Source organism: Heterodontus francisci, chromosome 12 (genome assembly GCF_036365525.1).
Source record: "Heterodontus francisci isolate sHetFra1 chromosome 12, sHetFra1.hap1, whole genome shotgun sequence".
Lineage (NCBI taxonomy): Eukaryota > Metazoa > Chordata > Chondrichthyes > Heterodontiformes > Heterodontidae > Heterodontus > Heterodontus francisci.
This window is the reverse complement of record NC_090382.1, coordinates 96,529,871-96,540,036: the sequence shown is the minus strand read 5'-3', so window position 1 is coordinate 96,540,036 and position 10,166 is coordinate 96,529,871. Positions and strand designations below refer to the sequence as shown.

General features: G+C 45.4%; 1 long non-coding RNA gene across 1 annotated transcript in view; it reads left to right on the top strand.

Annotated features, from left to right (window-relative positions):
- The first annotated feature begins 8,082 nt into the window (after window positions 1-8,082).
- LOC137375648 (uncharacterized) overlaps window positions 8,083-10,166 on the top strand; it is a 45,707-nt gene continuing 43,623 nt past the window's right edge. Inside the window, exon 1 of the long non-coding RNA XR_010976054.1 lies at window positions 8,083-8,301. This is a non-coding gene — a long non-coding RNA (uncharacterized lncRNA). The remainder of the gene's footprint in view (window positions 8,302-10,166) is intronic.

Genomic DNA, 10,166 nt, shown 5'->3' with positions numbered 1-10,166 from the left:
AGGCGGCCAACATCCCCAGCTTATACACACTACTGAGTCAGCGGCGCTTGAGATGGCTTGGCCATGTGAGCCGCATGGAAGATGGCAGGATCCCCAAGGACACATTGTACAGCGAGCTCGCCACTGGTATCAGACCCACCAGCTGTCCATGTCTCCACTTTAAAGATGTCTGCAAACGCGACATGAAGTCCTGTGACATTGATCACAAGTCATGGGAGTCAGTTGACAGCGTTCGCCAGAGCTGGCGGGCAGCCAAAAAGGCGGGGCTAAAGTGTGGCGAGTCGAAGAGACTTAGTAGTTGGCAGGAAAAAAGACAGAAGCGCAAGGGGAGAGCCAACTGTGTAACAGCCCCGACAAAACATATTTTTCTGCAGCACCTGTGGAAGAGCCTGTCACTCTAGAATTGGCCTTTATAGCCACTCCAGGCGCTGCTCCACACACCACTGACCACCTCCAGGCGCTTACCCATTGTCTCTTGAGATAAGGAGGCCAAAGAGAAGAAGAATATTTAACTATATTAGTTATTAACTTTCTGTTTTCTTTGTAACAACTATAGGAAAAATTTATCGGGAAGCTAAAGGTTAATCCATTGAAAGAAGTAGTTGAAAATAATCTTGAGTCCGTAAACTAAAATAATCAAAAATAAGTAATGATATTTATAGTTTGCTTTGCGTGTTTGTAAATGTGATTCAGATTGAATAATTCTGACAAGAAATTTAAAAGCACAAATTTGGTCACGATCGGTAGAAAGAGAAATGGAAAATAAAACCTTTTAATTAGCCACTAAGATTTATTATTTTTAACAGTTATGCTCAAATTGAAAGGGAGTGTTTTATGATAACAGATTCGTGACTAGGGTACCATTTTTGAGTCTTAAACCACATCATAACTGATGATACTAAAAGTGTAGTGCAGTCTTTCTGTGAGTCACTCAACATCTCAGAAATGATGCCTGAATATATAATCCATTCTATCTATTGTGTGACAGTGGTTGATATTTTTAGTGTTTTTTTTTTGTATTTGATGGGTTTGGGAGAGGATATTTATTGGCAATATAATTCTGACACAGAGGTGCCATTATGCTTGTCGCTTAAACCATTGACAAAATAATTAACACATTTGTTTAAAATTAATGGTTACTGCTTCTGTTAAAATAATGAAGTTACGACATATAAATGTGTGAAAGCATTCAGATGTAAATATAACATACTGCCATTTCCAGGCTTTTATATTGTGTTTGAGTCATATTTATATTGAGTCAGTTGCCAGCGTTCGCCAGAGCTGGCGGGCAGCCATAAAGACAGGGCTAAAATGTGGCGAGTCGAAGAGACTTAGTAGTTGGCAGGAAAAAAGACAGAGGCGCAAGGGGAGAGCCAACTGTGCAACAGCCCCGACAAACAAATTTCTCTGCAGCACCTGTGGAAGAGTCTGTCACTCTAGAATTGGCCTTTATAGCCACTCCAGGCGCTGCTTCACAAACCACTGACCACCTCCAGGCGCGTATCCATTGTCTCTCGAGATAAAGGGGCCCAAATGAAAGAATATTGTGTTTTGTTATATGTCACAATCTCTTTTCTTTCCTTACCATTGGTGTCCAGTATTCCAGCTGAAACTGAGTAAATGACTAAGGTGGTTGGGAAGAGGCAACCAGATGTATCCCTGTTAGGCTACAACTATGGGGATCTAAGCCCCGTACCTCCCACTACAGTTTTTTCCTCAGTGTACTACATGAAGGAGAAGCCACCTCCCTTGATGGCCAAAAAAACCCTCGGACAAGCCATGTTGTATTTCTGTTATGTGCAAAGACACAGAGCTCAGAGCAATTAACAGGCAGTTGTTTGAGAGTCAACTGGCAGAACAGCCAATTTATAAGAAAACCCAGGCAGAGTGCTTTACAAAGAAATCCTCAAGGAATGAAAAAGTGGCAGTAGGGTTTTGAGGCGCACCTTCAAGATCCAAAGCCTCAGTGATGTCATGCCAAATCCTTAGTTTCAAACTATAGCTGGATACAGCTCTGATTGTAGACAAACAGATAAGACCTCACCTGGGCATTCGACACTGTGAGCAGAGATGGACTTTGGAAAATTCTTGAAAAACTTGGATGCCCTCCCAGGCTCCTGGCCATGGCAAAGCAATTTCATGAAAATCAATGCAGACAAGTCTAGCAAAACAGTGACCTCTCAAGTCCCTTCCGTATCTCCAATGGCTTGAAGCAGGGATGTGTGCTGGCCCTGACCCTATTCCACATCTTTTTCGGCATAATGCTGCAGCAACAATGGAAGACCTTAAGGAGGGAGTTTATGTATGCTTCTAGACTGAGGGAGGCCTTTTCAACCTCAGGCGTCTTCAGGTTCACACCAAAACACAAGAAAAACTCATCCGTGAACTTCTTTTTGCTGATGACTGTGCTCTCCTGGCCCACAGTCAGTCAGAGCTGCAAAGTATAACAACACATTTTTCCGAGGTGGCACAACTCTTTGGACTAAAAATCAGTTTAAAGAAAAGTCCTGCATCAGTCTGCACCCCAAGACGAATATAGACCACCAAGCATTGTCATCGACGGAACTTATTTGGGGAGTGTTGTCCCGTTAGATGCCACCATAGACAAGGAAGTGGACAATAGGCTGTCAAAAGCAAACAGCACATTCGGCAGACTCAACAAATGTGGAACAACCACAGCCTCAGAGCACAGACCAAACTCAAAATGTACAAAGCCGTAGTCCTCACCACCCTTCTGTATGGCGCTGAGTCATGGGTCCTGTACCGCTGTCATGTACACCTTCCAGAGTGCTTCCACCAGCGCTGCCTCTGCAACATCCTCAAGATCCACTGGCAGGACCGCATCTCAAACATCTGGAAACAGCCAACATCACCAGCATCGAGTCCATCCTCCTGCAAAGTGAACTGCATTGGGCGGGTCACATTGCCCGGATGGACGACAGTCGCCTGCCCAAGATCGTGTTGTATGGAGAGCTGACCATGGGTAAAAGGAACAGAGGGGCCCCATGCAAACGTTACAAGGACTCCCTGAAGAAGTCCCTCTCTGTGTGCCATGTCGACCATCGCCTGTTGGAATTGCAGGCCATAGATCGTGATGCCTGGAGATGCTACATCAGGAGGGCTACAGACACCTTTGAGACTGAGTGAAGAACCAGCATGGAAGAGAAAAGGAGGAAAAGGATAGATCCAATTGCCCCCAGCAGTGACTACACCTTCACTTGTACCCACGGTGGGAGTATCCGCTGGTCACGGATAGGCCTGACTAGCCACCAGCAGGCCTGCAACCCATGACTACACCCTTCCCAAAATCTTCGTCTGCAAAAAAATGCCAAGAAAAGAAAAATAGTTGGATACAACTCTGATTGTAGACAAATGGATACTTAATCAAACTGTAACACTGATCAGAGCAGAGGCTTCCAACATACTAAATCTCTACTGACTCATTCCCATTATATATAATTTATCATTCAGGCATAACACGTTACTGTATAATATCAAACAAATCATGATATCTTTCCTCAGACATTCATGTTTCCCATGCTTGGCATAATAGCTGCTGTCAGTTTGCTGTCTAATTTCACTGAAAGACAGTAATGTTAAACAAAAATATGTTGTATTTTAACATTTTGTTCTGAAATGATAGTTTGTTATGATTTTTCAATATTCCTTAAAAGGGGCGTTCCCTTGTAACTGTCTCAAAATAATTCTTTCTCCAAGTTCAGGGTTGGAGCTGAACAAGCCAATCTCTTTAAAGGGGTATTGTCATCATGAAAAATGTTCAGGAAACAGTTTTATTTTGTGTTTGCCAAACATTGTGATGTGTTGGTGATAATGGTTCTGAAATGCATCAGTGTTTCACACCGAAGAACTATTGTTTCTCCAGAACCCAAACTTTCTGTAACAGTAATAAATTTCACGTATTATCTAGCAAAAAAACTCTGTTAAGGTCTATACCAATAACAGAATCAAAACCTCGAGATTAAAAATGCAGTTGTCACAAAACCTCACAAAATGGTACGGCTGGATCATTTTTTTTTCAAGTATGGCTTCTATTCATTTTAGCAAAATAAGACATTGAGGATAAATGCTTCTACCATGCAGACAATGGGTAGATTTGTTTGTTGACTGAATATTGGCTCCCCAGGGTCTGAAAGGGTGAATGTGAAAGAGAATAAAGAATACCTCCTACCATGATGATGTAAAAGATCACATCATTGTGGGTGGCACAGTGGCGCAGTGGTTAGCACCACAGCCTCACAGCTCCAGCGACCCGAGTTCAGTTCTGGGTACTGCCTGTGCGGAGTTTGTAAGTTCTCCCTGTGACCGCATGGGTTTCTGCTGGGTGCTCTGGTTTCCTTCCACAGCCAAAGACTTGCAGGTTGATAGGTAAATTGGCCATTGTAAATTGCCCCAAGTGTAGGTAGGAGAATGGTGGGGATGTGGTGGGGAATATGGGATTAATGTAGGATTAGTATAATTCGGTGGTTGTTGGTCAGCACAGACTCGGTGGGCCGAAGGGCCTGTTTCAGTGCTGTATCTCTCTATGACATATAAGGCAGACTTGAAGATAGATGCAGCATGGCTTTTGGAGAAGTCACAGAGACTGGTGTGAAGTGTAAATTGTTATAATGTAATAAAGGTTAATGTTTTAACTATTCCAGATGAAAGAATCTCTCTAGTTAGGTTAACTAACGTGGCAGTTTACCAAACAAACATAACACGTTCAACACGTCGATTTTTAAAATTCTCCTCCTATTCAAATCTCTTAATGGCCTCATATCCCTCACTATCTCTGGAAACTCCTGCAACCTGTACTCTCCAAGATCTCTGCATTCCTCCAACACCAGCCTCCTGCTCATCCCCACTTTTCTTTGTTCCACCATTGGCTGGCATGCCTTCCGCCATATAGGCCCAAAGTTCTACCATGAATTCCTTGGACCTCTCTACCTCTTTCTCTCCTTTTAAGAGGATCCTTAAAATCTAACTCTTTCATCAAACATTTTGTCAGCTGTCCTGCTGTCTCCTTCTTTGGCTCAGTGTCAATTTTTGTCTGATTATGCTGCTGTGAAACATCCTGGGACATTTTCCTGCATTAAAGGTGTTGTATAAATGTGTTTTTGCCTGCACTGGCAGTGTTGAGGAAGGAATGTGTAGCAATGGGGCCAATTTTAACTCCTGGAAAAAGTGTAAAATGGGTGAGATCATATCAGCCACCGATTATACACCCTGCAATGTATTCTTCTGCTTTGTAGTCAATTTTACACCCCATTTACACCCATCAATGGAAAAGAAAATTGGGCTCAGTGTGAAACAGGCTGCTGTTGGGCTTAGTGTGAAACAGGCTGTCATGGGCTCAGTGTGAAATGGGCTGCCATGGGCTCAGTGTGAAACGGGCTTCCATTGGGCTCAGTGTGAAACGGGCTTCCATTGGGCTCAGTGTGAAACGGGCTGCAATTGGCTCAGTGTGAAACAGGTTGCTGTTGGGCTCAGTGTGAAACGGGCTGCCATTGAATCAGTGTCAAGCGGGCTGCCATTGGCTCAGTGTGAAACAGGCTGCCATTGGCTCAGTGTGAAACAGGCTGCTGTTGGGTTCAGTGTGAAACAGGCTGCCATTGGGCTCAATGTGAAACAGACTGCCATTGGGCTCAGTGTGAAACAGGCTGCCATTGGGCTCAATGTGAAACAGACTGCCATTGGGCTCAGTGTGAAACAGGCTGCCATTGGGCTCAATGTGAAACAGACTGCCATTGGGCTCAGTGTGAAATGGGCTGCCATTGGGCTCAGTGTGAAACGGGCTGCCATTGGCTCAGTTTGAGATGGGCTACCCTTGGGCTCAGTGTGAAACAGGCTGCCATTGGCTCAGTGTGAAACGGGCTGCCATTGGGCTCAGTGTGAAACGGGCTGCCATTGGGCTCAGTGTGAAACGGGCTGCCATTGGGCTCAATGTGAAACAGACTGCCATTGGGCTCAGTGTGAAACAGACTGCCATTGGGCTCAATGTGAAACAGACTGCCATTGGGCTCAGTGTGAAATGGGCTGCCATTGGGCTCAATGTGAAACAGGCTGCCATTGGGCTCAGTGTGAAACGGGCTGCCATTCGGCTCAGTGTGAAACGGGCTGCCATTGGGCTCAGTGTGAAACAGACTGCCATTGGGCTCAATGTGAAACAGACTGCCATTGGGCTCAGTGTGAAATGGGCTGCCATTGGGCTCAGTGTGAAACAGACTGCCATTGGGCTCAGTGTGAAACGGGCTGCCATTGGGCTCAGTGTGAAATGGGCTGCCATTGGGCTCAATGTGAAACAGACTGCCATTGGGCTCAGTGTGAAACAGACTGCCATTGGGCTCAGTGTGAAACAGACTGCCATTGGGCTCAGTGTGAAACGGGCTGCTATTGGGCTCAGTGTGAAACAGACTGCCATTGGGCTCAATGTGAAACAGACTGCCATTGGGCTCAGTGTGAAACGGGCTGCTATTGGGCTCAGTGTGAAACAGACTGCCATTGGGCTCAGTGTGAAACGGGCTGCTATTGGGCTCAGTGTGAAACAGACTGCCATTGGCTCAGTGTGAAATGGGCTGCTATTGGGCTCAGTGTGAAACAGACTGCCATTGGGCTCAGTGTGAAATGGGCTGCCATTGGGCTCAGTGTGAAACGGACTGCCATTGGGCTCAGTGTGAAACGGGCTGCTATTGGGCTCAGTGTGAAACAGACTGCCATTGGGCTCAGTGTGAAACAGACTGCCATTGGGCTCAGTGTGAAACGGGCTGCCATTGGGCTCAGTGTGAAACAGGCTGCCATTGGGCTCAATGTGAAACAGACTGCCATTGGGCTCAGTGTGAAACGGACTGCCATTGGGCTCAGTGTAAAACGGGCTGCTATTGGGCTCAGTGTGAAACAGACTGCCATTGGGCTCAGTGTGAAACAGACTGCCATTGGGCTCAGTGTGAAACGGGCTGCCATTGGGCTCAGTGTGAAACGGGCTGCTATTGGGCTCAATGTGAAACAGACTGCCATTGGGCTCAGTGTGAAACGGGCTGCTATTGGGCCCAGTGTGAAACAGACTGCCATTGGGCTCAGTGTGAAACGGGCTGCTATTGGGCTCAGTGTGAAACAGACTGCCATTGGCTCAGTGTGAAACGGGCTGCCATTGGGCTCAGTGTGAAACGGGCTGCTGTTGGGCTCAGTGTGAATGGTCTGCCATTGGCTCAGTGTCAAGCATGCTGCCATTGGCTCAGTGTGAAACGGGCTGATATCACGCTTGGTGTGAAATGGGCTGACTATTTGCTTTGACCCATTTTGTACTATTCACCTCTAGTTGCCCTGCATGTGGATCCTGGAGATCCCCAGAGCCAACAGAGTTCTGAATTTTTCTGTACCTGTTGACTTGCTACCACATTATTTCTGTTGTAGGAATGAAAATGTTGTTATTTTGCAACCATAACACTGTTTTCCCCTGGGTGCGAGCCACAGTTTTCAGAAGCTAATACAAGGTTGTGGGGATCATTTAGCCTGATTTTTCTGGGGATATCTGATAACATATTTAGGGGGTCCCCAGACACAGAAAAGTCAGAAAATAATTTCTTCTTGACTCCGTAGTGAGACTCACTCCTTTTGATGGAGCCTGGAAAGGTAGACTTGTCTTCCCATTCAACTCCAACTGAAGCAAACCAATGCAACAACAGATACGGTGGCCCTGGTTGAACACACTGCATGAAGCTTATTAATGCTGGTAAGTTGTATGGTTTTAGTTGTTTAAAGTTAAGCAGTTGCCTTAGACACATTTGGCGTTCCTAAACTGTGGCTGCTGCCAACCTGAACCTAAGATTATTGGACTAGACTAGTTTGGGTACAGACTAGATACATCCCCAAGAGGGGGAAAAGGAGGACTTAAAATACTAGAGCTCTCTGGATGACTAAAGATATAGAGATTAAAATGAAACAGAAAAAAGAGGCTTATGATAAATATTGGGCTGAATTTTAAAGAGCCCTCGATGTAAGGATCTGTGGCGCTGCGCTGGGGGGGCATGAAGATTGCCCCGGAAGAGGCCCAGCACTGACCTCGACCCCGGCAGTGCCTGTCCCAATCTTGACAGCGGCGGCGAGGCCTCGTGTCGGCCCCCTGCTGCTCCGTGATGGGACCCGGATTACAATATGTAGATGGGCACTTACCATTTATTAATATGCAGGCTGCTGTGATTCAGACAGCAGATTGCGATCTTCATCCTGGCGGCCGGCATTGACGCACCTTTGGATCCCCGTCTGGAGAAACGAGGTGCAACTCCTGTGGGGAGGAGGGAAGAGGTAATTTTCTCAGCGCGGGAGGGGGGAGTGGGGTCAAACTCTGTGGATTGGTTGGGAGGTTGGTGGGAAGGGGCTGAGGGTTAGAGTTTATGAACTTTGGCAGGGAGAAGGTCACCTAGTCAAGGTAAGTATTTTGGGGGGTGTGTGTGAGCAAGGAATTAAATGTAAGGATATTGGTGGGGGGAGAGGGGATGGAAAGATTTTTCAAATTATTTTGAATACTTTTAAAAGCAATTTTCCTTTAAGATTTCAAACTGTCATTTAGGGCTCTAGGTCATTTAAAAATGGTGCCGCACCTGCGCAGTCGCAACGGACGCTGTTGCCAGGGACTGCCCGCCCCCTCCACATTATCGTGGGGGCGGGCCGCCCCAGGCATGTTAATACGTGGCGGCTCTGCGGAGTGAATGTCGCATGTGCGGGCCGCCATCTTTTGTAGCCACCGTGTGCAGCGGCCACATAAAATCCAGCCCATTGGGTTCATAATTTAGTAGAGAACTATGCTGCATACAAAAGTATAGGGGAGGACTGAAAGAAAGCAAATAAGAGGGATAAAGACAGTGCCTGAGAATAGATTAGCAGGTAACATACAAGCGGCCTCAATAGTATTTTCTAAAAATTTAAATGGTAAAAGCGTAGTTAAAGGAAGGGTAGGGTTGATTAGAAACCAAAAATGAGATCTGGTGGTGGCAGAGGACATGACTGAGGTATTAGATGAGTACGCTGCTTCTGTCTTCACTGAGGAGGAGGATGCTGCTAATGTCACAGTAAAAAAAAATCCTGTCCAAAGATACATCGTTGAAATGTGGTGCTGCCTTGTTACTTGGTACCTCCATATCTGCAGCTTCTGCTCTGCCTGAAGACCTCTACCATGCTTCAACTCTGGTCATTACATGCTCCCTTTAAATAGTTGCGCTGAAATAAACTGACATGGACCATCATCAGACTCGCTTGCTTCAATTGTTTAGGAAACCTGGAAGTCAGATGCAAATGTAGTGGCTGAATTAAAAGGCCACTGACAAATGCACTGTTGAAACCTCCATATTCCTGACATGCTGCTGAGCTTCCCTGCTGTGAATAGGTCAGAAAGTTAAAATTCCACCCATAGAGTACAAAAGCCAGGAAGTTATGTTAAACCCTTATAAAACATAGGTTAGGTCCCAGCAGAAATATTGTGCTCAATTCTAGGCACCAAACTTCAGGAAGGATATCAAGTCCTTAGTGTGAGTGCAGACTTTCCAGTAGCAGAATCCAGTAATCAGAGGATACAGATTTACATAGTTCGCTAAAGAATCAGAGGCAACACAAGGAAAAAAAAAATTACACAGCAAGTTATTATAATCTATGATGCACTGCTTGAAACATATTCACTTACTCACTGGACAGTTGGGAAAAAAGTTGCAGTGCTATGGGGAAAGAAATTACTAATTGGATTGCTCTTTCAAAAACCTGGCAAAGGCTCAATGAACCACATGACCTTCTCATATGGTGTATCATTCTATGATTCTATGACTGAGGTAAGTGGGGGGGTGTCTCCAAAGGGGAAGAATATGCACTTGATGCAGCCAAATGGATTTCTCAATAGTTTTGTTTGAAGAATCTTAAATATGGTGTTAAGTTCCTGTGTGTATGAGATATTGAATTGATTTTTTTAAATTGCAATTTGTACCCCATTGATTAAAAAGAAATAATTTCAGCAGGTATCTGTGACAAGTCACTCCATAATGCCATTCTCACATCTTCTTCTTCTTCTTCTTCTTCTTTGGCCTCCTTATCTCGAGAGACAATGGGTAAGCGCCTGGAAGTGGTCCGTGGTTTGTGAAGCAGCGCCTGGAGTGGCTATAAAGGCCAATTCTAGAGTGACAGAT